The sequence below is a fragment of the Pseudophryne corroboree genome, unplaced genomic scaffold (assembly GCF_028390025.1).
Source record: "Pseudophryne corroboree isolate aPseCor3 unplaced genomic scaffold, aPseCor3.hap2 scaffold_207, whole genome shotgun sequence".
In the NCBI taxonomy this organism is placed as follows: Eukaryota; Metazoa; Chordata; class Amphibia; order Anura; family Myobatrachidae; genus Pseudophryne; species Pseudophryne corroboree.
In genome coordinates, this window is record NW_026968711.1 from 6,738 (window position 1) to 30,846 (window position 24,109).

Sequence of the window (24,109 nt, forward strand, 5' to 3'; positions counted from 1 at the left end):
AGTTTGTTTTTGTCAATTACCATTTTAATAATCGGGTAAAGAAAATTAATTGGATTTTTGAAAGAAAACAATACTGTCAATATACTATTAAAACAAATTAAAATGGTAAAAGTTATTGTACTTTAAGTAAAAATAAAAGAGCAAAAATATCAATCCCAGTTTTGGATTACTTTAATTAACAAAAAAAAATGCATATAGCAGAGGATAGTTTCAATATGCCTACCTCTGGGTTATGGACCCAGCATGCTTCCATTACAGTACTCTGCTGCACATGTAAGTGCAAAAGATCCTGAAGCACTCACTCATCATGGGAAAGTACCAATGTGTTTCTTCATTGGTTGATGGAAGAAACATCTTACAAAAACTCTCCACATTATTGACTTTTTAAAATGTTTCTAGGAATCGTTCTAGATGAATGCTTATTAGCCTTTGTCAGTATGTACTTTTGCAAAGTGTCGCTGTGGCGCAATCAGTTAGTGTGTAAGGCTATTAACCAAAAGGTTGGTGGTTCAATCCCACCCAGGGACTTAATTGACCTTGTTATCAGATTTTGGTGATCTTTAAGTAGACAAGTCAAAATTTCAAACCCCCTGTTATGGTGTAGGGTACCTGGCCTTCTCTGATGTAATCAGAGTTAGATTTGATTCAGTGATTTTATAAAAACAGCTAGGAAGCACAATTTAGCAGTGGGTTGCAGAGAAAAAGAAATATGCTGGCAGAAAAATCCAATTGAGTGATTAAACAGCTCTTCATTTTCTGGCTTTATTTTTATGCTAACAAATTTGTGCTCTGAAAAGTGTCCACAAAGCCAAGTATCTGATTAACACCTTTGTAGGGATGGTTTTTCACCTATTATTAAATTAAACTTGCTTCATTGGAAAGGCAGCAAGTGATGTCATCCAAGCATTGGGTCAAAGTTGGCTTCAAACCTCGTCTGCTTATGAAAAGAGAAAAGGGGTATGCAGGGCATGGCGGCCTTTTGCGGTGCTTGGATGACCCCTAGTTCGCATTAAATAATGCAGTCTAGTTTCCCACATTTGGGGAAATCACAGAGGTCAGCATACCCAGAATGCAATGAATGAACCGCACCCTGGGAGAACAGTCTTCATGACCATGGTATCTCCTATGCAAAATAAGTATGATTTGGGATAGGGCTGGGGAGGGCCGCTGCTCAGGCACATCTCTGTCAAGTAAAGGAGATTCAACTGAGGCAGCACAAGGGAACTCTCATCTGGGGACAACAACTGCAGGGAGAACACATATTTTCAGATGAACATGGGAGGGCAGAAGGCTGCCTAATACTGAAGCACCCCCAAACAACAAACCAAATGCAACAACTAGTGCAAGCATTCCTGGGGGAAGGCCTGCAGCAGATGGATTTGCATATGGCGATGTCATCCAAGCAGTGGGTCAAAGTTGGCTTCAACCCTCGTCTGCATATGAAAAGAGAAAAGGGGTGTGCAGGGCATGGCGGCCTTTTGCGGCACTTGGATGACCCCTAGTTCGCATTAAACACCTCCACCCTCCGTCGGTGTGGGGCTCATGTTGGCTATGCCCCAGCCCCTGAAGGATTCAAGCTGATTTCTTGCAGCAGCTGGGCACTGTAACAGCTCCAGAGCTGCTCTGTAAGGCAAGTAAAAGGGTGTGGGCCCTGCAGCAATACCTGTAGTTCGCATTGTGCGAGACCCCTAGTTCGCATTAAACACCCCCACCCTCCTTCGGTGTGGGGCTCATGTTGGCCATGCCCCAGCCCCTGAAGCATTCACGCTGATTTCTTGCAGCAGCTGGGCACTGTAACAGCTCAAGAGCTGCTCTGTAAGGCAAGTAAAAGGGTGTGGGCCCTGCAGCACTACCTGTAGTTTGCATTGTGCATTGGAAGGCACAAAGTAAGCAGACGGGAGGAGAAGTCAGGATAGTGCACAAGGGTATAGACGGGAGGGGCTCAAGAAAAAAGAAGTGGAAACAGACAGCAAACTAGGCTTCCAATGCACAATGCAAACTACAGGTAGTGCTGCAGGGCCCACACCCTTTTACTTGCCTTACAGAGCAGCTCTGGAGCTGTTTAATCACTCAATTGGATTTTTCTGCCAGCATAATTTTTCTCTTACGTCCTAGAGGATGCTGGGGATTCCGTAAGGACCATGGGGGATAGACGGGCTCCGCAGGAGACATGGGCACTTTAAGAAAGACTTTAGATCTGGGTGTGCACTGGCTCCTCCCTCTATGCCCCTCCTCCAGACCTCAGTTTACTACTGTGCCCAGAGGAGACTGGGTGCTTTTCAGGGAGCTCTCCTGAGTTTCCTGACAGAAAGTATATTTGTTAGATTTTTTTATTTTCAGGGAGCCTGCTGGCAACAGACTCCCTGCATCGAGGGGCGGAGGGGAGAGATGCACACCTACTTCTGTGAGTTGATAGGCTCTGCTTCTTAGGCTACTGTACAGCATTAGCTCCAGAGGGATCGGTACGCAGGTCTCACCCTCGCCGTCCGTCCCAGAGCCGCGCCGCCGTCCCCCTCGCAGAGCCGGAAGATAGAAGCCGGGTGAGTATGAGAAGAAAAGAAGACTTCAGAGGCGGCGGAAGACTTCATGATCTTCACTGAGGTAACGCACAGCAGTAAAGCTGTGCTCCATTGCTCCAATACACCTCACACACGGCAGTCAGTGTAAGGGTGAAGGGCGCAGGGGGGACGCCCTGGGCAGCAATATAGACCTCTCTTTGGCAAAATAAATATATATGCAGCTAGGCACTGTATATATATATAAGAGCCCCCGCCATTTTTTTACTATATTTCAGCGGGACAGAAGCCCGTCGCTGAGGGGGTGGGGCTTCTCCCTCAGCACTCACCAGCACCATTTTCTCCACAGCACCGCTGAGGGGAAGCTCCACGGACTCTCCCCTGCTTATACCACGGTAGAAAGAGGGTCTTAAAGAAGAGGGGGGCACATAATTAGGCGCATATATATATGGAAATACAGCGCTACTGGGTAAACATAAAATTATTGTGTTTTTTTCCTGGGTCATATAGCGCTGGGGTGTGTGCTTGCATACTCTCTCTCTCTGTCTCTCCAAAGGGCCTTGTTGGGGAACTGTCCTCAGATAAGAGGATTCCCTGAGTGTATGGTGTGTCGGTACACGTGTGTCGACATGTCTGAGGTAGAAGGCTCTCCTAGAGAGGAGCAGGAGCAAATTAATGTGGTGTCTCCATCGACAACGCCGACACCTGACTGGATGGATATGTGGAATGTTTTAAGTGCTAATGTAAACTTATTACACAAGAGATTAGACAAAGCTGAAGCTAGGGAACAGTCAGGGAGTCAACCCATGCCTGTCCCTATGTCGCAGGGACCTTCGGGGTCTCAAAAGCGCCCACTATCCCAAATAGTTGACACAGATACCGACACAGATTCTGACTCCAGTGTCGACTACGATGATGCAAAGTTACAGCCAAAATTGGCTAAATGTATTCGATATATGATTATTGCAATAAAAGATGTTTTGCACATCACAGAGTCCCCTGTCCCTGACACGAGGGTACACATGTATAAGGGAAAGAAACCTGAGATAACCTTTCCCCCCTCACATGAGTTGAACGAATTATGTGAAAAAGCTTGGGAATCTCCAGACAAAAAGCTGCAGATTCCCAAAAGGATTCTTATGGCGTATCCTTTCCCGCCAATGGACAGGATACGGTGGGAATCCTCCCCTAGGGTGGATAAAGCATTGACACGCTTATCCAAAAAGGTAGCGCTGCCATCCCAGGATACGGCTACCATCAGGGACCCTGCTGACCGCAAGCAGGAGGTTACCCTAAAGTCCATTTACACACATTCTGGTACCTTACTCAGACCGGCAATTGCGTCGGCCGGGGTTGTAGCGCGGTGGCAGCATGGACAGATACCTTATCAGCAGAGATTGAGACCCTAGATAAGGATGCTATGTTATTGACCATAGGGCATATAAAAGATGCTGTCCTATATATGAGAGATGCTCAAAGTGACATTAGTCTACTGGGTTCTAGAATAAACGCTATGTCGATTTCTGCTAGACGAGTCCTATGGACCCGGCAATGGACAGGTGATGCCGACTCAAAAAGGCATATGGAGGTTTTACCTTACAGGGGTGAGGAATTGTTTGGGAAAGGTCTCTCGGACCTAGTCTCCACAGCTACAGCTGGTAAATCAAATTTTTTGCCTTATATTCCCTCACAGCCTAAGAAAGCACCACATTATCAAATGCAGTCCTTTCGATCACAGAGAAACAAGAAAGTACGAGGTGCGTCCTTTCTTGCCAGAGGTAAGGGCAGAGGGAAGAAGCTGCACAACACAGCTAGTTCCCAGGAACAGAAGTCCTCCCCGGCCTCCACAAAATCCACCGCATGACGCTGGGGCTCCGCTAAAGGAGTCCGCCCAGTTGAGGGCACGTCTTCGAGTTTTCAGCCACATCTGGGTTCATTCGCAGGTGGATCCCTAGGCAATAGAAATTGTTTCTCAGGGTTACAAGCTGAAATTCGAAGAGGTGCCTCCTCGCCGGTTTTTCAAATCGGCCCTACCATCTTCTCCCCAGGAAAGGGAGATAGTGTTAAATGCAATTCACAAATTGTATCTTCAACATATGCAGATGAGGGTTCCAGCCAACTTTGGCCCACTGCTTGGATGACATCACCGTATGTAAATCCGTCTTCTGCAGACCTTCTCCCAGGAATGCTTGTACTAGTTGTTGCATTTGGTTTGTTGTTTGGGCGTGCTTCAGTATTAGGCAGCCTTCTGCCCTCCCATGTTCATCTGAAAATATGTGTTCTCCCGGCAGTTGTTGTCCCCAGATGAGAGTTCCCTTGTGCTGCCTCAGTTGAATCTCCTTTACTTGACAGAGATGTGCCTGAGCAGCGGCCCTCCCCAGCCCTATCTCAAATCATACTTATTTTGCATAGGAGATACCATGGTCATAAAGATTGTTCTCCCAGGGTGAGGTTCATTCATTGCATTCTGGGTATGCTGACCCCTGTGATTTCCCCAAATGTGGGAAACTCAACTGCATTATTTGTGGTAGTGGGGGACTGTGTTTGTGTTTTCCTCTTGTCAGCTCTGGTAAAAGTCAGATTTCTTTGTCTCAGATCTTCCTCTAGCCTTGTTCTTCTTTCGAGAGTTCCATTGTGCTGCCTCAGTTTGATCTCCTTCACTTGACAGGGGGGTACCCGAGCAGCGACCCTCCCCAGCTCTAGCCCAACTCCTACATACCTGCCAGGTGAGATACTATGATCATGAAGGTGCTTCTCCCAGGGCAAGGCTCACCCATTGCACTCTGGGTGTGCTGCTCCTGCGATTTCCCCAAATGTGGGAAACTTGACTGCATAATTTGTGTTTCCCCTGGTCGGCTCTCGTATAATTCAGATCTCTTTGTCTCAGGTCTCTCTCCAGCCTAGTTTGCTGTCTGTTTCCACTTCTGTTTTCTTGAGCCGCTCCCTTCTATGCCCTTGCGCACTATCCTGACTTCTCCCGTCTGCTTACTTTGTGCCTTCCAATGCACAATGCGAACTACAGGTAGTGCTGCAGGGCCCACACCCTTTTACTTGCCGTACAGAGCAGCTCTGGAGCTGTTACAGTGCCCAGCTGCTGCAAGAAATCAGCTTGAATGCTTCAGGGGCTGGGGCATAGCCAACATGAGCCCCACACCGAAGGAGGGTGGAGGTATTTAATGCGAACTAGGGGTCATCCAAGCACCGCAAAAGGCCGCCATGCCCTGCATAACCCTTTTCTCTTTTCATATGCAGATGAGGGTTCCAGCCAACTTTGGCCCACTGCTTGGATGACATCACCGTATGCAAATCCGTCTTCTGCAGACCTTCTCCCAGGAATGCTTTTACTAGTTGTTACATTTGGTTTGTTGTTTGGGGGTGCTTCAGTATTAGGCAGCCTTCTGCCCTCCCATGTTCATCTGAAAATATGTGTTCTCCCTGCAGTTGTTGTCCCCAGATGAGAGTTCCCTTGTGCTGCCTCAGTTGAATCTCCTTTACTTGACAGAGATGTGCCTGAGCAGCGGCCCTCCCCAGCCCTATCCCAAATCATACTTATTTTGCATAGGAGTTTCCATGGTCATGAAGATTGTTCTCCCAGGGTGAGGTTCATTCATTGCATTCTGGGTATGCTGACCCCTGTGATTTCCCCAAATGTGGGAAACTCGACTGCATTAATTGTGGTAGTGGGGGACTGTGTTTGTGCTTTCCTCTGGTCAGCTCTGGTAAAAGACAGATTTCTTTGTCTCAGATCTTCCTCTAGCCTTGTTCTTTTTTCGAGAGTTTCCTTGTGCTGCCTCAGTTGGATCTCCTTCACTTGACAGGGGGGTGCCCGAGCAGCGACCCTCCCCATCTCTAGCCCAACTCCTACTTACCTGCCAGGTGAGATACTATGATCATGAAGGTGCTTCTCCCAGGGCAAGGCTCACCCATTGCACTCTGGGTGTGCTGCTCCTACGATTTCCCCAAATGTGGGACCCTTGACTGCATAATTTGTGTTTCCTCTAGTCGGCTACTCGTATAATTCAGATCTCTTTGTCTCAGGTCTCTCTCCAGCCTAGTTTGCTGTCTGTTTCCACTTCTCTTTTCTTGAGCCGCTGCCTTCTATGCCCTTGTGCACTCTCCTGACTTCTCCTGTCTGCTTACTTTGTGCCTTCCAACGCACAATGCAAACTACAGGTAGTGCTGCAGGGCCCACACCCTTTTACTTGCCTTTCAGAGCAGCTCTGGAGCTGTTACAGTGCCCAGCTGCTGCAAGAAATCAGCTTGAATGCTTCAGGGGCTGGGGCATAGCCAACATGAGCCCCACACCGACGGAGGGTGGAGGTGTTTAATGCGAACTAAGGGTCATCCAAGCGCCGCAAAAGGCCGCCATGCCCTGCATACCCCTTTTCTCTTTTCATATGCAGATGAGGGTTCCAGCCAACTTTGGCCCACTGCTTGGATGACATCACCGTATGCAAATCCGTCTTCTGCAGACCTTCCCCCAGGAATGCTTGTACTAGTTGTTGCATTTGGTTTGTTGTTTGGGGTGCTTCAGTATTAGGCAGCCTTCTGCTCTCCCATGTTCATCTGAAAATATGTGTTCTCCCTGCAGTTGTTGTCCCCAGATGAGAGTTCCCTTGTGCTGCCTCAGTTGAATCTCCTTTACTTGACAGAGATGTGCCTGAGCAGCGGCCCTCCCCAGCCCTATCCCAAATCATACTTATTTTGCATAGGAGATACCATGGTCATGAAGATTGTTCTCCCAGGGTGAGGTTCATTCATTGCATTCTGGGTATGCTGACCCCTGTGATTTCCCCAAATGTGGGAAACTCGACTGCATTATTTGTGGTAGTGGGGGACTGTGTTTGTGCTTTCCTCTGGTCAGCTCTGGTAAAAGTCAGATTTCTTTGTCTCAGATCTTCCTCTAGCCTTGTTTTTTTTCGAGAGTTTCCTTGTGCTGCCTCAGTTGGATCTCCTTCACTTGACAGGGGGGTATCCGAGCAGCGACCCTCCCCAGCTCAAGCCCAACTCCTACTTACCTGCCAAGTGAGATACTATGATCAGGAAGGTGCTTCTACCAGGGCAAGGCTCACCCATTGCACTCTGGGTGTGCTGCTCCTACGATTTCCCCAAATGTGGGACACTTGACTGCATAATTTGTGTTTCCTCTGGTCGGCTACTCGTATAATTCAGATCTCTTTGTCTCAGGTCTCTCTCCAGCCTAGTTTGCTGTCTGTTTCCACTTCTCTTTTCTTGAGCCCCTGCCTTCTATGCCCTTGTGCACTCTCCTGACTTCTCCTGTCTGCTTACTTTGTGCCTTCCAACGCACAATGCAAACTACAGGTAGTGCTGCAGGGCCAACACCCTTTTACTTGCCTTACAGAGCAGCTCTGGAGCTGTTACAGTGCCCAGCTGCTGCAAGAAATCAGCTTGAATGCTTCAGGGGCTGGGGCATAGCCAACATGAGCAGCAAGATGCAGCACTGGACTATTAGTAATGTACTGTTGTATGCTGAGCACCACAATGCAGCACAAGACAATGAGCAGTGATACTGAGCACTGATGAGGATACTACAGAGAACTGACACTGAGCAGGAGAGACACACTACTAGTATTACTGAGCAGCAATAAGTAACCACTGATACTGGGCACTGATATTGAGATTTCCACTGAGAGAACATAGCCACGTCCTCTCCGCTCTCTCTTCAATGCACGAGTAAAAATGGCGGCAACGCGCAGCTCTTTATATGGAATCCGAATCTCGCGAGAATCCGACAGCGGGATGATGACATTTTCCCTTGTTCAGGTTTTCCGAGTCAGGCGGGAACAACCGAGCCTGCCTCGGACCAGTGTAAACCACGTGGAGTTCGTCGGGAATTCGGTTCTCGGAGAACCGAACCCGCTCCTCTATATATACTATATTACTATGTTACTGTAGTATACAGAACACCACAATGCAATGAGCAGTGATAGTGAGCACTGATGAGGATACTAGAACTGACACTGAGCAGCAAGATGCAGCACTGGACTATTAGTAATGTACTGTAGTATGCTGAGCACCACAATGCAGCACAAGACAATGAGCAGTGATACTGAGCACTGATGAGGATACTACTGAGAACTGACACTGAGCAGGAGAGACACACTACTAGTATTACTGAGCAGCAATAAGTAACCACTGATACTGAGCACTGATATTGAGATTTCCACTGAGAGAACATAGCCACGTCCTCTCCGCTCTCTCTTCAATGCACGAGTAAAAATGGCAGCAACGCGCAGCTCTTTATATGTTACAGTGCCCAGCTGCTGCAAGAAATCAGCTTGAATGCTTCAGGGGATGGGGCATGGCCAACATGAGCCCCACACCAAAGGAGGGTGGGGGTGTTTAATGCAAACTAGGGGTCATCCAAGCACTGCAAAAGGCCGCCATGCCCTGCATGCCCCTTTTCTCTATGGAATCCGAATCAGCATGAATGCTTCAGGGGATGGGGCATGGCCAACATGAGCCCCACACCAAAGGAGGGTGGGGGTGTTTAATGCGAACTAGGGGTCATCCAAGCACTGCAAAAGGCCGCCATGCCCTGCATGCCCCTTTTCTCTTTTTATATGCAGATGAGGGTTCCAGCCAACTTTGGCCCACTGCTTGGATGACATCACCGTATGCAAATCCTTCTGCTGCAGACCTTCCCCCAGGAATGCTTGTACTAGTTGTTGGATATGGTTTGATATTTGATGGTGCTTCAGTATTAGGCAGCCTTCCGCCCTCCCATGTTCATCTGAAAAGATGTGGTCTCCCTGCAGTTGTTGTCCCCAGACGAGAGTTCCCTTGTGCTTCCTCAGTTGAATCTCCTTAACTTGATGGGGGAGGGGCTGCCCGAGCTGCCACCCTCCCCAGCCCTATCCCAACTCATACTTATTTTACATATTAGATCTCTTGATCATGAAGATTGTTCTCACAGGGTGAGGTTCATCCATTATATTTTAAAATAGGAAGGTACAAATTACATATTTGAATTGCATCTATGTGCTGGATTCAAATGTCCCCCCCCCCTTCCTTTCTCAATTGTGCCCGTCAGCAGCTATTCTAAGGTTGCTGCCAATGGGTGTGACACATTCATTTCTTCTGTGGGGTACACTGGACTCCACAAGGATTCACATTGGGGTGTAGAGTAGGATCTTGATCTGAGGCACCAACCGGCTCAAAGCTTTTGACTGTTCCCAAGAAGCTCAGTGCATTCTCCTCTATAACCCCGCTTCCATGAACAGGGAGCTCAGTTTGTAGTTGGTGCCTTCAGTAGCAGGCCAATTAACAGGGGCCTGCCTCAGGCAGCCTATTCTTAGCTATTAATTTTGACAAGAAAAGAAGAACTTGTTTTATGAGAATCTACAAGGGCTGCAGCAGGCTAGGTCTAATAGACATCTTTACTGCAGCTTCATCACTCCCAGCGGCGCTGTATACTCCCGTGCCCTGGTTGCTGGGTCACTGCAGCGGAGGCTCCGGTTTCATCCTAAGGTCAGTCACACACACACCACCCTTCCGGATCACGAGGCCGCTGATGAAGGGGAGCGAGGCCGTAGGGGGTGGGCCGTGTGCGCACTGCGGTGGACACTGATTACTGGGCAGCCGCTCCACTAGCCACCAGGTACAGTTAAGGAGCACAGGTCTGGGGGTTTTTCTCCTATATTAACCCAATTTTGTACTGCCCGCAGCGCATTGTGATAGGTAATAGGGCCTGATTCAGGTTGGATTGCAATCACAATAAGCGATCCAACTGCAAAAATTGCTAAGAGCATACGCATGTGCCTGCATTTTCTGCGGCACCCCGCAGAGAATGTGATCGCCTCTGCCTGTCAATCGGGGCGGGGAAGGGGGGGAGAGGTGGGTCAGCAACACTCCATTTCCAAGTCAGGGATGGAGCGGTGCGGGGGCAAGGCTTCAAAATGGGGTCTGCAACGGAGGAGACACAGGGGGCGTGGTCACAGCGGCTGTATGACATCACATTCAGCCGCTGTGATCACAAAAATGGTGGCGGCTTCCTGCGCGCACATACAGTCTGCACCAGCAGGAGCCTACACCATTTTTTATGATCACGCTGAACTGCAGTGCGACTGCAATTACAGCATGGTCAAGAAGGGAGGCGTCATGCTGGGTGGCCATGCCCTGTCACTGTGCAGGAGCCAGCACCGCTCACACACTAGTCCCCGGGTGCAGCCCCCAACCCCCGGGACACCCGGAGCAACAAAATGTAGATTCAGGCCACCAGGCCACGCCCCTACCTATGAAACCATGCCTCCTTTTTACCATTGCGCTGCTTATCTGCGCGCACTGCATTACAATCTCCCTCGCCACCTCTCTGGGTGTCACCAGTGATAGTGACACCTCTGCCATGCTTGTAGCAGCTGGTCCTAAGATCTACGCCTCACACCCTGAGTGTTTGCCCTTGTGACTTGTTGATCATCATAGCGAAGCAGATGCTTACAGAAAACTGCAGGGGCTTAGATTGAAAATAAAAAAAATGATGGGTATAAGGTAGAGAGGAGCGGGTTCGGTTCTCCGAGAACCGAATTCCCCACGAACTCCACGTGGTTTACACTGGTCCGAGGCAGGCTCGGTTGTTCCCGCCTGACTCGGAAAACCTGAACAAGGGAAAATGTCATCATCCCGCTGTCGGATTCTTGCGAGATTCGGATTCCATAGAGAAAAGGGGCATGCAGGGCATGGCGGCCTTTTGCAGTGCTTGGATGACCCCTTGTTCGCATTAAACACCCCCACCCTCCTTTGGTGTGGGGCTCATGTTGGCCATGCCCCATCCCCTGAAGCATTCAAGCTGATTTCTTGCAGCAGCTGGGCACTGTAACAGCTCCAGAGCTGCTCTGTAAGGCAAGTAAAAGGGTGTGGGCCCTGCAGCACCACCTGTAGTTCGCATTGTGCGTTGGAAGGCACAAAGTAAGCAGACGGGAGGAGAAGTCAGGATAGTACACAGGGGCATCCTTTTCTCTTAGTCCGTAGAGGATGCTGGGGTCACATTAAGAACCATGGGGTATAGACGGGATCCGCAAGAGACATGGGCACTTTAAGACTTTCAAAGGGTGTGAACTGGCTCCTCCCTCTATGCCCCTCCTCCAGACTCCAGTTATAGGAACTGTGCCCAGGGAGACGGACATTTCGAGGAAAGGATTTATAGTTAAACTAAGGTGAGCATCTTACCAGCTCACACCTTAAGCATGCCGCAGAACGTGGCATTCAACAGAACACAAGCCAACGGCATGAACAATTGCAGCAAAAAGCTGACCAGAACCGTAACACAACATGTGTATAACCACAAGTAATAACTGCAGACACAGTATGGACTGGGACGGGTGCCCAGCATCCTCTACGTACTAAGAGAAAAGGATTTACCGGTAGGTATTAAAATCCTATTTTCTCATACGACCTAGAGGATGCTGGGGTCACATTAAGAACCATGGGGTTATACCAAAGCTCTTGAACGGGTGGGAGAGTGCGTACGACTCTGCAGCACCGAATGACCCAACTTGAGGTTATCATCAGCCAAGGTATCAAACTTGTAAAACTTAGCAAAAGTGTTTACTAAATAGCTGCTCGGCAAAGTTGCAATGCCGAGACTCCCCGACCAGCTGCCCAGGATGAACCCACCTTTCTAGTAGAATGGGTCTTCACCTAATTCAGTAACGGCAATCCTGCCGTGGAATGAGCATGCTGAATCTTACCACAGATCCAGCGCATAATGGTCTGCATGGAAGCAGGACACCCAATCATGTTGGGAGCATACAGGACAAACAGAGCCTCTGTTTTCCTAATCTGAACCGTTCTGGTGACATAAATTTTCAAAGTTCTGACCACAGCCAGAGACTTTGACTCAACGAAGGTGTCAGTGGCCAAAGGCACCATGTGGAAAGATGAACCACCTTCGGCAGAAATTGTTGACGTGTCCTCAATTCTGCTCTATCTTCATGAAAGATCAAATAAAGGCTCTTGTGATACTGCATGGTTTGTACTGTTTTCCATGTGCTCCCAGATCTTTCAAGCAAGTAGCATGGTCAAGAAAGTTCTGTTTGAAAAGAAACAAACATTTACTGTCATTGTTATGCAAATAAACTTACATTAAAGCTAACAAGAAAGCACACTCGTTCTGTCTTTAAACTGATAAAAGAAACCCCAATAATATGGGGCATGCAAAAATTGAGATAAAACTCAGTTTTGCTCCTCTCCACGGAAATCTTTAATAAAAGGCGAAATATTTGTTAGTTCTGAAGAGAAACCAGAGCATGACCAAGATTCCACCTGTCGCCTGAGTGCCATGCCAGCAGTTCTCATTCAGCTCAAAGTGAGCACCCAATTTGAATGAAAGAAAGCAGATTTCTCACCAGGCTTCCCCTTGCTATAAACATGGTTTGTACTCTTTTCCATGTGCTCCCAGATCTTTCAAACAATTAGTGTGGTCAAGAAAGTTCTGTTTGAAAAGAAACAAACATTTACTGTAATTTCTATGCAAATGATCTTACATTAAAGCACACTCGTTCTATCTTTAAACCAATAAAATAAAACCCCAATAAGATGGGGCATGCAAAAATTGAGATAAAACTCAGTTTTGCTCCTCTCCACGGAAATCTTTAGTAAAAGGCGAAAGATTTGTTCGTTCTGAAGAGAAACCACAGCATGACCAAGATTCTACCTGTCGCCTGAGTGCCATGCCAGCAGTCCTCATTCAGCTCAAAGTGAGCACCCAATTTGAAAGAAAGAAAGCAGATTTCTCACCAGGCTTCCCCTTACTATAAACATGGTTTGCACTCTTTTCCATGTGCTCCCAGATCTTTCAAGCAATTAGTATAGTCAAGAAAGTTCTGTTTGAAAAGAAACAAACATTTACTGTCATTTCTACGCAAATGAGCTTACATTAAAGCACACTCGTTCTATCTTTAAACTGATAAAAGAAACCCCAATAAGACGGGGCATGCAAAAATTGAGATAAAACTCAGTTTTGCTCCTCTCCACGGAAATCTTTTGTAAAAGGCGAAAGATTTGTTCGTTCTGAAGAGAAACCAGAGCATGACCAAGATTCCACCTGTCGCCTGAGTGCCATGCCAGCAGTCCTCATTCAGCTCAAAGTGAGCACCCAATTTGAAAGAAAGAAAGCAGATTTCTCACCAGGCTTCCCCTTGCTATAAGCATGGTTTGTACTCTTTTCCATGTGCTCCCAGATCTTTCAAGCAATTAGTATGGTCAAGAAAGTTCTGCTTGAAAAGAAACAGACATTTATTGTCATTGTTATGCAAATATACTTACATTAAAGCTAACAAGAAAGCACACTCGTTCTGTCTTTAATCCGATAAAAGAAACCCCAATAATATGGGACATGCAAAAATTGAGATAAAACTCAGTTTTGCTCCTCTCCACGGAAATCTTTAGTAAAAGGCGAAAGATTTGTTCGTTCTGAAGAGAAACCAGAGCATGACCAAGATTCCACCTGTCGCCTGAGTGCCGTGCCAGCAGTCCTCATTCAGATCAAAGTGAGCGCCCAATTTGAAAGAAAGCAGATTTCTCACCTGTCTTCTCCTTGCTATAAGCATGGTTTGTACTGTATTCCATGTGCTCCCAGATCTTTCAAGCAAGTAGCATGGTCAAGAAAGTTCTGTTTGAAAAGAAACAAACATTTACTGTCATTTCTATGCAAATGAGCTTACATTAAAGCACACTCATTCTATCTTTAAACCGATAAAAGAAACCCCAAAAAGATGGGGCATGCAAAAATTGAGATAAAACTCGGTTTTGCTCCTCTCCACGGAAATCTTTAGTAAAAGGCGAAAGATTTGTTCGTTCTGAAGAGAAACCAGAGCATGACCAAGATTTTTATCTGAAAATATGTGTTCTCCCTGCAGTTGTTGTCCCCAGATGAGAGTTCCCTTGTGCTGCCTCAGTTGAATCTCCTTTACTTGACAGGGGGATGCTCGAGCAGCGACCCTCCCCAGCTCTAGCCCAACTCCTACTTACCTGCCAGGTGAGATACTATGATCATGAAGGTGCTTCTCCCAGGGCAAGGCTCACCCATTGCACTCTGGGTGTGCTGCTTCTGCGATTTCCCCAAATGTGGGAAACTTGACTGCATAATTTGTGTTTCCCCTGGTCGGCTCTCGTATAATTCAGATCTCTTTGTCTCAGGTCTCTCTCCAGCCTAGTTTGCTGTCTGTTTCTACTTCTCTTTTCTTGAGCCGCTCCCTTCTATGCCCTTGCGCACTATCCTGACTTCTCCCGTCTGCTTACTTTGTGCCTTCCAACGCACAATGCAAACTACAGGTAGTGCTGCAGGACCCACACCCTTTTACTTGCCTTACAGAGCGTCTCTGGAGCAGTTACAGTGCCCAGCTGCTGCAAGAAATCAGCTTGAATGCTTCAGGGGCTGGGGAATAGCCAACATGAGCCCCACACCGAAGGAGGGTGGAGGTGTGTAATGCGAACTAGGGGTCATCCAAGCGCCGCAAAAGGCCGCCATGCCCTGCACGCCCCTTGTCTCTTTTCATATGCAGACGAGGGTTGAAGCCAACTTTGACCCACTGTTTGGATGACATCACCATATGCAAATCCATCTGCTGCAGGCCTTCCCCCAGGAATGCTTGCACTAGTTGTTGCATTTGGTTTGTTGTTTGGGGGTGCTTCAGTATTAGGCAGCCTTCTGCCCTCCCATGTTCATCTGAAAATATATGTTCTCCCTGCAGTTGTTGTCCCCAGATGAGAGTTCCCTTGTGCTGCCTCAGTTGAATCTCCTTTACTTGACAGAGATGTGCCTGAGCAGCGGCCCTCCCCAGCCCTATCCCAAATCATACTTATTTTGCATAGGCGATACCATGGTCATGAAGATTGTTCTCCCAGGGTGAGGTTCATTCATTGCATTCTGGGTATGCTGACCCCTGTGATTTCCCCAAATGTGGGAAACTCGACTGCATTATTTGTGGTAGTGGGGGACTGTGTTTGTGCTTTCCTCTGGTCAGCTCTGGTAAAAATCAGATTTCTTTATCTCAGATCTTCCTCTAGCCTTGTTCTTCTTTCGAGAGTTCCCTTGTGCTGCCTCAGTTGGATCTCTTTCACTTGACAGGGGGGTGCCCGAGCAGCGACCCTCCCCAGCTCTAGCCCAACTCCTACTTACCTGCCAGGTGAGATACTATGATCATGAAGGTGCTTCTCCCAGGGCAAGGCTCACCCATTGCACTCTGGTTGTGCTGCCCCTGTGATTTCCCCAAATGTGGGAAACTTGACTGCATAATTTGTGTTTCCCTTGGTCGGCTCTCGTATAATTCAGATCTCTTTGTCTCAGGTCTATCTCCAGCCTAGTTTGCTGTCTGTTTCCACTTCTCTTTTCTTGAGCCGCTCCCTTCTATGCCCTTGCGCACTATCCTGACTTCTCCCGTCTGCTTACTTCGTGCCTTCCAACGCACAATGCAATCTACAGGTAGTGCTGCAGGGCCCACACCCTTTTACTTGCCTTACAGAGCAGCTCTGGAGCAGTTACAGTGCCCAGCTGCTGCAAGAAATCAGCTTGAATGCTTCAGGGGCTGGGGCATAGCCAACATGAGCCCCACACCGAAGGAGGGTGGAGGTGTGTAATGCTAACTAGGGGTCATCCAAGCGCCGCAAAAGGCCGCCATGCCCTGCACGCCCCTTTTCTCTTTTCATATGCAGACGAGGGTTGAAGCCAACTTTGACCCACTGCTTGGATGGCATCACCATATGCAAATCCATCTGCTGCAGGCCTTCCCCCAGGAATGCTTGCACTAGTTGTAGCATTTGGTTTGTTGTTTGGGGGTGCTTCAGTATTAGGCAGCCTTCTGCCCTCCCATGTTCATCTGAAAATATGTGTTCTCCCTGCAGTTGTTGTCCCCAGATGAGAGTTCCCTTGTGCTGCCTCAGTTGAATCTCCTTTACTTGACAGAGATGTGCCTGAGCAGCGGCCCTCCCCAGCCCTATCCCAAATCATACTTATTTTGCATAGGAGAGACCATGGTCTTGAAGATTGTTCTCCCAGGGTGAGGTTCATTCATTGCATTCTGGGTATGCTGACCCCTGTGATTTCCCCAAATGTGGGAAACTCAACTGCATTATTTGTGGTAGTGGGGGACTGTGTTTGTGCTTTCCTCTGGTCAGCTCTGGTAAAAGTCAGATTTCTTTGTTTCAGTTCTTCCTCTAGCCTTGTTCTTCTTTCGAGAGTTCCCTTGTGCTGCCTCAGTTGGATCTCCTTCACTTGACAGGGGGGTGCCCGAGCAGCGACCCTCCCCAGCTCTAGCCCAACTTCTACTTACCTGCCAGGTGAGATACTATAATCATGAAGGTGCTTCTCCCAGGGCAAGGCTCACCCATTGCACTCTGGATTTGCTGCCCCTGCGATTTCCCCAAATGTGGGAAACTTGACTGCATAATTTGTGTTTCCCCTGGTCGGCTCTCGTATAATTCAGATCTCTTTGTCTCAGGTCTCTCTCCAGCCTAGTTTGCTGTCTGTTTCCACTTCTCTTTTCTTAAGCCGCTCCATTCTATGGCCTTGCGCACTATCCTTACTTCTCCCGTCTGCTTACTTTGTGCCTTCCAATGCACAATGCAAACTACAGGTAGTGCTGCAGGGCCCACACCCTTTTACTTGCTTTACAGAGCAGCTCTGGAGCTGTTACAGTGCCCAGCTGCTGCAAGAAATCAGCTTGAATGCTTCAGGGGCTGGGGCATAGCCAACATGAGCCCCACACCGAAGGAGGGTGGAGGTGTTTAATGCGAACTAGGGGTCATCCAAGCGCCGCAAAAGGCAGCCATGCCCTGCACACCCCTTTTTTATTTTCATATGCAGACGAGGGTTGAATCCAACTTTGACCCACTGCTTGGATGACATCACCATATGCAAATCCGTCTGCTGCAGGCCTTCCCCCAGGAATGCTTGCACTAGTAGTTGCATTTGGTTTGTTGTTTGGGGGTGCTTCAGTATTAGGCAGCCTTCTGCCCTCCCATGTTCATCTGAAAATATGTGTTCTCCCTGCAGTTGTTGTCCCCAGATGAGAGTTCCCTTGTGCTGCCTCAGTTGAATCTCCTTTACTTGACAGAGATGTGCCTGAGCAGCGGCCCTCCCCAGCCCTATCCCAAATCATACTTATTTTGCATAGGAGATACCATGGTCATGAAGATTGTTCTCCCAGGGTGAGGTTCATTCATTGCACTCTGGGTATGCTGACCCCTGTGATTTCCCCAAATGTGGGAAACTCGACTGCATTATTTGTGGTAGTGGGGGACTGTGTTTGTGCTTTCCTCTGGTCAGCTCTGGTAAAAGTCAGATTTCTTTGTCTCAGATCTTCCTCTAGCCTTGTTCTTCTTTCGAGAGTTCCCTTGTGCTGCCTCAGTTGGATCTCCTTCACTTGACAGGGGGTGCCCGAGCAGCAATCCTCCACAGCTCTAGCCCAACTCCTACTTACCTGCCAGGTGAGATACTATGATCTTCACTGTTAGGGCAATCAGGATGTGGAATTCCCTGCCAGGGAAGGTGGTAATGGCGGACTCTGTAATTGGATTTAAAAAAGGAATGGATACATTTCTGAATGAAAAAGCTATCCAAGGTTATAATACTTAAAATATCAACATGGTTAATCCGGGGGTAACATGAGTTATAGTAGCTAACTAGTCATAAAACATTATTCAGCAAGTATGTAGAATCATCACAACTTAAAACAGGTTGAACACGATGGGCAATTTGCCTCTATTCAACCTCAAAAACTATGTTACCATATGTTACTATATTACTATGTTACTGTAGTATACAGAACACCACAATGTAATGAGCAGTGATAGTGAGCACTGATGAGGATACTAGAACTGACACTGAGCAGCAAGATGCAGCACTGGACTATTAGTAATGTACTGTAGTATGCTGAGCACCACAATGCAGCACAAGACAATGAGCAGTGATACTGAGCACTGATGAGGATACTACTGAGAACTGACACTGAGCAGGAGAGACACACTACTAGTATTACTGAGCAGCAATAAGTAACCACTGATACTGAGCACTGATATTGAGATTTCCACTGAGAGAACATAGCCACGTCCTCTCCGCTCTCTCTTCAATGCACGAGTAAAAATGGCGGCAACGCGCAGCTCTTTATATGGAATCCGAATCTCGCGAGAATCCGACAGCGGGATGATGACATTTTCCCTTGTTCAGGTTTTCCGAGTCAGGCGGGAACAACCGAGCCTGCCTCGGACCAGTGTAAACCACGTGGAGTTCGTCGGGAATTCGGTTCTCGGAGAACCGAACCCGCTCCTCTATATATACTATATTACTATGTTACTGTAGTATACAGAACACCACAATGCAATGAGCAGTGATAGTGAGCACTGATGAGGATACTAGAACTGACACTGAGCAGCAAGATGCAGCACTGGACTATTAGTAATGTACTGTAGTATGCTGAGCACCACAATGCAGCACAAGACAATGAGCAGTGATACTGAGCACTGATGAGGATACTACTGAGAACTGACACTGAGCAGGAGAGACACACTACTAGTATTACTGAGCAGCAATAAGTAACCACTGATACTGAGCACTGATATTGAGATTTCCACTGAGAGAACATAGCCACGTCCTCTCCGCTCTCTCTTCAATGCACGAGTAAAAATGGCAGCAACGCGCAGCTCTTTATATGGAATCCGAATCTCACGAGAATCTGACAGCGGGATGATGACATTTTCCCTTGTTCAGGTTTTCCGAGTCAGGCAGGAACAACCGAGCCTGCCTCGGACCAATGTAAACCACGTGGAGTTCGTGGGGAATTCGGTTCTCGGAGAACCGAACCCGCTCCTCTCTACCTTATACCCATCAATTGTTTTTATTTTCAATCTAAGCCCCTGCAGTTTTCTGTAAGCATCTGCTTCGCTATGATGATCAACAAGTCACAAGGGCAAACACTCAGGGCTTGAGGCGTAGATCTTAGGACCAGCTGCTACAAGCATGGCAGAGGTGTCACTATCACTGGTGACACCCAGAGAGGTGGCGAGGGAGATTGTAATGCAGTGCGCGCAGATAAACAGCGCAATGGTAAAAAGGAGGCATGGTTTCATAGGTAGGGGCGTGGCCTGGTGGCCTGAATCTACATTTTGTTGCTCCGGGTGTCCCGGGGGTTGGGGGCTGCACCCGGGGACTAGTGTGTGAGCGGTGCTGGCTCCTGCACAGTGACAGGGCATGGCCACCCAGCATGACGCCTCCCTTCTTGACCATGCTGTAATTGCAGTCGCACTGCAGTTCAGCGTGATCATAAAAAATGGTGTAGGCTCCTGCTGGTGCAGACTGTAGAGAAAAGCTGCTGTGACCACGCCCCCTGTGTCTCCTCCGTTGCAGACCCCATTTTGAAGCCTTGCCCCCGGACTAAGAGAAAAAAATGCCCTTGCGCACTATCCTGACTTCTCCTCCCGTCTGCTTAATTTGTGCCTTCCAACGCACAATGCGAACAACAGGTGGTGCTGCAGGGCCCACACCCTTTTACTTGCCTTACAGAACAGCTCTGGAGCTGTTACAGTGCCCAGCTGCTGCAAGAAATCAGCTTGAATGCATCAGGGGATGGGGCATGGCCAACATGAGCCCCACACCAAAGGAGGGTGGAGGTGTTTAATGCGAACTAGGGGTCATCCAAGCACTGCAAAAGGCCGCCATGCCCTGCATGCCCCTTTTCTCTTTTCATATGCAGATGAGGGTTCCAGTCAACTTTGGCCCACTGCTTGGATTTACATCACCGTATGCAAATCCGTCTGCTGCAGACCTTCCCCCAGGAGTGCTTGTACTAGTTGTTGCATATGGGCCCTCATTCCGAGTCGTTCGCTCTGTAAATTTCATCGCATCGCAGTGAAATTCTGCTTAGTACGCATGCGCAATATTCGCACTGCGACTGCGCCAAGTAATTTTACAATGAAGAAAGTATTTTTACTCACGGCTTTTTCTTCGCTCCGGCGATCGTAATGTGATTGACAGGAAATGGGTGTTACTGGGCGGAAACAGGCCGTTTTATGGGCGTGTGGGAAAAAACGCTACAGTTTCCGGAAAAAACGCAGGAGTGGCCGGAGAAACGGGGGAGTGTCTGGGCGAACTCTGGGAGTGTTTGTGACGTCAAACCAGGAACGACAAGCACTGAACTGATCGCAGATGCCGAGTAAGTCTGAAGCTACTCTGAAACTGCTAAGTAGTTTGTAATCGCAATATTGCGAATACATCGGTCGCAATTTTAAGAAGCTAAGATTCACTCCCAGTAGGCGGCGGCTTAGCGTGTGTAACTCTGCTAAAATCGCCTTGCGAGCGATCAACTCGGAATGAGGGCCATGGTTTGATATTTGATGGTGCTTCAGTATTAGGCTGCCTTCCGCCCTCCCATGTTCATCTGAAAAGATGTGGTCTCCCTGCAGTTGTTGTCCCCAGATGAGAGTTCCCTTGTGCTGCCTCAGTTGAATCTCCTTTACTTGACAGAGATGTGCCTGAGCAGCGGCCCTCACCAGCCCTATCCCAAATCATACTTATTTTGCATAGGAGATACCATGGTCATGAAGATTGTTCTCCCAGGGTGAGGTTCATTCATTGCATTCTGGGTATGCTGACCCCTGTGATTTTCCCAAATGTGGGAAACTCGACTGCATTATTTGTGGTAGTGGGGGACTGTGTTTGTGCTTTCCTCTGGTCAGCTCTGGTAAAAGTCAGAATTCTTTGTCTCAGATCTTCCTCTAGCCTTGTTCTTCTTTCGAGAGTTCCCTGGTGCTGCTTCAGTTGGATCTCCTTCACTTCACAGGGGGGAACCCGAGCAGCGACCCTCCCCAGCTCTAGCCCAACTCCTACTTACCTGCCAGGTGAGATACTATGATCATGAAGGTGCTTCTCCCAGGGCAAGGCTCAACCATTGCACTCTGGGTGTGCTGCTCCTGCGATTTCCCCAAATGTGGGAAACTTGACTGCATAATTTGTGTTTCCCCTCGTCGGCTCTCGTATAATTCAGATCTCTTTGTCTCAGGTCTCTCTCCAGCCTAGTTTGCTGTCTGTTTCCACTTCTCTTTTCTTGAGCCGCTCCCTTCTATGCCCTTGCGCACTATCCTGACTTCTCCCGTCTGCTTACTTCGTGCCTTCCAACGCACAATGCGAACTACAGGTAGTGCTGCAGGGCCCACACCCTTTTACTTGCCTTACAGAGTAGCTCTGGAGCAGTTACAGTGCCCAGCTGCTGCAAGAAATCAGCTTGAATGCTTCAGGGGCTGGGGCATAGCCAACATGAGCCCCACACCGAAGGAGGGAGGAGGTGTGTAATGCAAACTAGGGGTCATCCAAGCGCTGCAAAAGGCCGCCATGCCCTGCACGCCCCTTTTCTCTTTTCATATGCAGACGAGGGTTGAAGCCAACTTTGACCCACTGCTTGGATGACATCACCATATGCAAATCCATCTGCTGCAGGCCTTCCCCCAGGAATGCTTGCACTAGTTGTTGCATTTGGTTTGTTGTTTGGGGGTGCTTCAGTATTAGGCAGCCTTCTGCCCTCACATGTTCATCTGAAAATATGTGTTCTCCCTGCAGTTGTTGTCCCCAGATGAGAGTTCCCTTGTGCTGCCTCAGTTGAATCTCCTTTACTTGACAGAGATGTGCCTGAGCAGCGGCCCTCCCCAGCCCTATCCCAAATCATACTTATTTTGCATAGGCGATACCATGGTCATGAAGATTGTTCTCCCAGGGTGAGGTTCATTCATTGCATTCTGGGTATGCTGACCCCTGTGATTTCCCCAAATGTGGGAAACTCGACTGCATTATTTGTGGTAGTGGGGGACTGTGTTTGTGCTTTCCTCTGGCCAGCTCTGGAAAAAGTCAGATTTCTTTGTCTCAGATCTTCCTCTAGCCTTGTTCTTCTTTCGAGAGTTCCCTTGTGCTGCCTCAGTTGGATCTCTTTCACTTGACAGGGGGGTGCCCGAACAGCGACCCTCCCCAGCTCTAGCCCAACTCCTACTTACCTGCCAGGTGAGATACTATGATCATGAAGGTGCTTCTCCCAGGGCAAGGCTCACCCATTGCACTCTGGGTGTGCTGCCCCTGCGATTTCCCCAAATGTGGGAAACTTGACTGCATAATTTGTGTTTCCCTTGGTCGGCTCTCGTATAATTCAGATCTCTTTGTCTCAGGTCTCTCTCCAGCCTAGTTTGCTGTCTGTTTCCACTTCTCTTTTCTTCAGCCGCTCCCTTCTATACCCTTGTGCACTATCCTGACTTCTCCTCCCGTCTGCTTACTTTGTGCCTTCCAATGCACAATGCAAACTACAGGTAGTGCTGCAGGGCCCACACCCTTTTACTTGCCTTACAGAGCAGCTCTGGAGCTGTTACAGTGCCCAGCTGCTGCAAGAAATCAGCTTGAATGCTTCAGGGGATGGGGCATGGCCAACATGAGCCCCACACCAAAGGAGGGTGGAGGTGTTTAATGCGAACTAGGGGTCATCCAAGCACCGCAAAAGGCCGCCATGCCCTGCACGCCCCTTTTCTCTTTTCATATGCAGATGAGGGTTGAAGCCAACTTTGACCCACTGCTTGGATGACATCACCGTATGCAAATCCGTCTTCTGCAGAACTTCCCCCAGGAATGCTTGCACTAGTTGTTGCATTTGGTTTGTTGTTTGGGGGTGCTTCAGTATTAGGCAGCCTTCTGCCCTCCCATGTTCATCTGAAAATATGTGTTCTCCCTGCAGTTGTTGTCCCCAGATGAGAGTTCCCTTGTGCTGCCTCAGTTAAATCTCCTTTACTTGACAGAGATGTGCATGAGCAGCGGCCCTCCCCAGCCCTATTCCAAATCATACTTATTTTGCATAGGAGATACCATGGTCATGAAGATTTTTCTCCCAGGGTGAGGTTCATTCATTGCATTTTGGGTATGCTGACCCCTGTGATTTCCCCAAATGTGGGAAACTCAGCTGCATTATTTGTGGTAGTGGGGGACTGTGTTTGTGCTTTCCTCTGGTCAGCTCTGGTAAAAGTCAGATTTCTTTGTCTCAGATTTTCCTCTAGCCTTGTTCTTCTTTCGAGAGTTCCCTTGTGCTGCCTTAGTTGGATCTCCTTCACTTTACAGGGGGGTACCCGAGCAGCGTCCCTCCCCAGCTCTAGCCCAACTCCTACTTACCTGCCAGGTGAGATACTATGATCATGAAGGTGCTTCTCCCAGGGCAAGGCTAACCCTTTCCACTCTGGGTGTGCTGCTCCTGCGATTTCCCCAAATGTGGGAAACTTGACTGTATAATTTGTGTTTCCCCTGGTCGGCTCTCGTATAATTCAGATCTCTTTGTCTCAGGTCTCTCTCCAGCCTAGTTTGCTGTCTGTTTCCACTTCTCTTTTCTTGAGCCGCTCCCTTCTATGCCCTTGCGCACTATCCTGACTTCTCCTCCTGTCTGCTTACTTTGTGCCTTCCAACGCACAATGCGAACTACAGGTAGTGCTGCAGGGCCCACACCCTTTTACTTGCCTTACAGAGCAGCTCTGGAGCTGTTACAGTGCCCAGCTGCTGCAAGAAATCAGCTTGAATGCTTCAGGGGCTGGGGCATAGCCAACATGAGCCCCACACCAAAGGAGGG

The 24,109-nt window shown here is 48.4% G+C and overlaps 22 non-coding genes and 2 pseudogenes across 22 annotated transcripts; 18 read left to right on the top strand and 6 right to left on the bottom strand.

Annotated features, from left to right (window-relative positions):
* Positions 1–961: 961 nt before the first annotated feature.
* LOC135006002 (U1 spliceosomal RNA) lies at positions 962–1,140 on the bottom strand (annotated as a pseudogene).
* A 3,771-nt stretch (positions 1,141–4,911) lies between these two features.
* LOC135005595 (U1 spliceosomal RNA) lies at positions 4,912–5,075 on the top strand. Its single transcript, XR_010206129.1, has one exon. It is a non-coding gene; the product is annotated as a U1 spliceosomal RNA (small nuclear RNA).
* Positions 5,076–5,227: 152 nt separating this feature from the next.
* On the top strand, positions 5,228–5,390 carry LOC135005863 (U1 spliceosomal RNA). Its single transcript, XR_010206382.1, has one exon. It is a non-coding gene; the product is annotated as a U1 spliceosomal RNA (small nuclear RNA).
* A 671-nt stretch (positions 5,391–6,061) lies between these two features.
* LOC135005658 (U1 spliceosomal RNA) lies at positions 6,062–6,225 on the top strand. The gene has a single exon (XR_010206188.1). It is a non-coding gene; the product is annotated as a U1 spliceosomal RNA (small nuclear RNA).
* A 152-nt stretch (positions 6,226–6,377) lies between these two features.
* On the top strand, positions 6,378–6,541 carry LOC135005962 (U1 spliceosomal RNA). The gene has a single exon (XR_010206444.1). It is a non-coding gene; the product is annotated as a U1 spliceosomal RNA (small nuclear RNA).
* Positions 6,542–7,211: 670 nt separating this feature from the next.
* LOC135005730 (U1 spliceosomal RNA) lies at positions 7,212–7,375 on the top strand. Its single transcript, XR_010206257.1, has one exon. It is a non-coding gene; the product is annotated as a U1 spliceosomal RNA (small nuclear RNA).
* A 151-nt stretch (positions 7,376–7,526) lies between these two features.
* LOC135005974 (U1 spliceosomal RNA) lies at positions 7,527–7,690 on the top strand. Its single transcript, XR_010206448.1, has one exon. It is a non-coding gene; the product is annotated as a U1 spliceosomal RNA (small nuclear RNA).
* A 4,977-nt stretch (positions 7,691–12,667) lies between these two features.
* On the bottom strand, positions 12,668–12,783 carry LOC135006035 (U5 spliceosomal RNA). Its single transcript, XR_010206493.1, has one exon. It is a non-coding gene; the product is annotated as a U5 spliceosomal RNA (small nuclear RNA).
* A 275-nt stretch (positions 12,784–13,058) lies between these two features.
* Positions 13,059–13,174, bottom strand: LOC135006021 (U5 spliceosomal RNA). The gene has a single exon (XR_010206480.1). It is a non-coding gene; the product is annotated as a U5 spliceosomal RNA (small nuclear RNA).
* A 274-nt stretch (positions 13,175–13,448) lies between these two features.
* LOC135006020 (U5 spliceosomal RNA) lies at positions 13,449–13,564 on the bottom strand. Its single transcript, XR_010206479.1, has one exon. It is a non-coding gene; the product is annotated as a U5 spliceosomal RNA (small nuclear RNA).
* A 286-nt stretch (positions 13,565–13,850) lies between these two features.
* Positions 13,851–13,966, bottom strand: LOC135006014 (U5 spliceosomal RNA). The gene has a single exon (XR_010206474.1). It is a non-coding gene; the product is annotated as a U5 spliceosomal RNA (small nuclear RNA).
* A 270-nt stretch (positions 13,967–14,236) lies between these two features.
* LOC135006005 (U5 spliceosomal RNA) lies at positions 14,237–14,352 on the bottom strand. The gene has a single exon (XR_010206465.1). It is a non-coding gene; the product is annotated as a U5 spliceosomal RNA (small nuclear RNA).
* A 144-nt stretch (positions 14,353–14,496) lies between these two features.
* Positions 14,497–14,659, top strand: LOC135005850 (U1 spliceosomal RNA). The gene has a single exon (XR_010206370.1). It is a non-coding gene; the product is annotated as a U1 spliceosomal RNA (small nuclear RNA).
* Positions 14,660–15,330: 671 nt separating this feature from the next.
* On the top strand, positions 15,331–15,494 carry LOC135005621 (U1 spliceosomal RNA). The gene has a single exon (XR_010206152.1). It is a non-coding gene; the product is annotated as a U1 spliceosomal RNA (small nuclear RNA).
* Positions 15,495–15,646: 152 nt separating this feature from the next.
* Positions 15,647–15,809, top strand: LOC135005941 (U1 spliceosomal RNA). The gene has a single exon (XR_010206433.1). It is a non-coding gene; the product is annotated as a U1 spliceosomal RNA (small nuclear RNA).
* A 671-nt stretch (positions 15,810–16,480) lies between these two features.
* On the top strand, positions 16,481–16,644 carry LOC135005584 (U1 spliceosomal RNA). The gene has a single exon (XR_010206118.1). It is a non-coding gene; the product is annotated as a U1 spliceosomal RNA (small nuclear RNA).
* Positions 16,645–16,796: 152 nt separating this feature from the next.
* LOC135005963 (U1 spliceosomal RNA) lies at positions 16,797–16,959 on the top strand. The gene has a single exon (XR_010206445.1). It is a non-coding gene; the product is annotated as a U1 spliceosomal RNA (small nuclear RNA).
* A 671-nt stretch (positions 16,960–17,630) lies between these two features.
* LOC135005806 (U1 spliceosomal RNA) lies at positions 17,631–17,794 on the top strand. The gene has a single exon (XR_010206330.1). It is a non-coding gene; the product is annotated as a U1 spliceosomal RNA (small nuclear RNA).
* Positions 17,795–21,034: 3,240 nt separating this feature from the next.
* LOC135005881 (U1 spliceosomal RNA) lies at positions 21,035–21,198 on the top strand. Its single transcript, XR_010206400.1, has one exon. It is a non-coding gene; the product is annotated as a U1 spliceosomal RNA (small nuclear RNA).
* A 152-nt stretch (positions 21,199–21,350) lies between these two features.
* Positions 21,351–21,486, top strand: LOC135005908 (U1 spliceosomal RNA; annotated as a pseudogene).
* A 698-nt stretch (positions 21,487–22,184) lies between these two features.
* Positions 22,185–22,348, top strand: LOC135005622 (U1 spliceosomal RNA). Its single transcript, XR_010206153.1, has one exon. It is a non-coding gene; the product is annotated as a U1 spliceosomal RNA (small nuclear RNA).
* Positions 22,349–22,500: 152 nt separating this feature from the next.
* On the top strand, positions 22,501–22,663 carry LOC135005811 (U1 spliceosomal RNA). Its single transcript, XR_010206335.1, has one exon. It is a non-coding gene; the product is annotated as a U1 spliceosomal RNA (small nuclear RNA).
* Positions 22,664–23,337: 674 nt separating this feature from the next.
* Positions 23,338–23,501, top strand: LOC135005586 (U1 spliceosomal RNA). The gene has a single exon (XR_010206120.1). It is a non-coding gene; the product is annotated as a U1 spliceosomal RNA (small nuclear RNA).
* A 152-nt stretch (positions 23,502–23,653) lies between these two features.
* Positions 23,654–23,816, top strand: LOC135005987 (U1 spliceosomal RNA). The gene has a single exon (XR_010206461.1). It is a non-coding gene; the product is annotated as a U1 spliceosomal RNA (small nuclear RNA).
* The last annotated feature ends 293 nt before the right edge of the window (positions 23,817–24,109 follow it).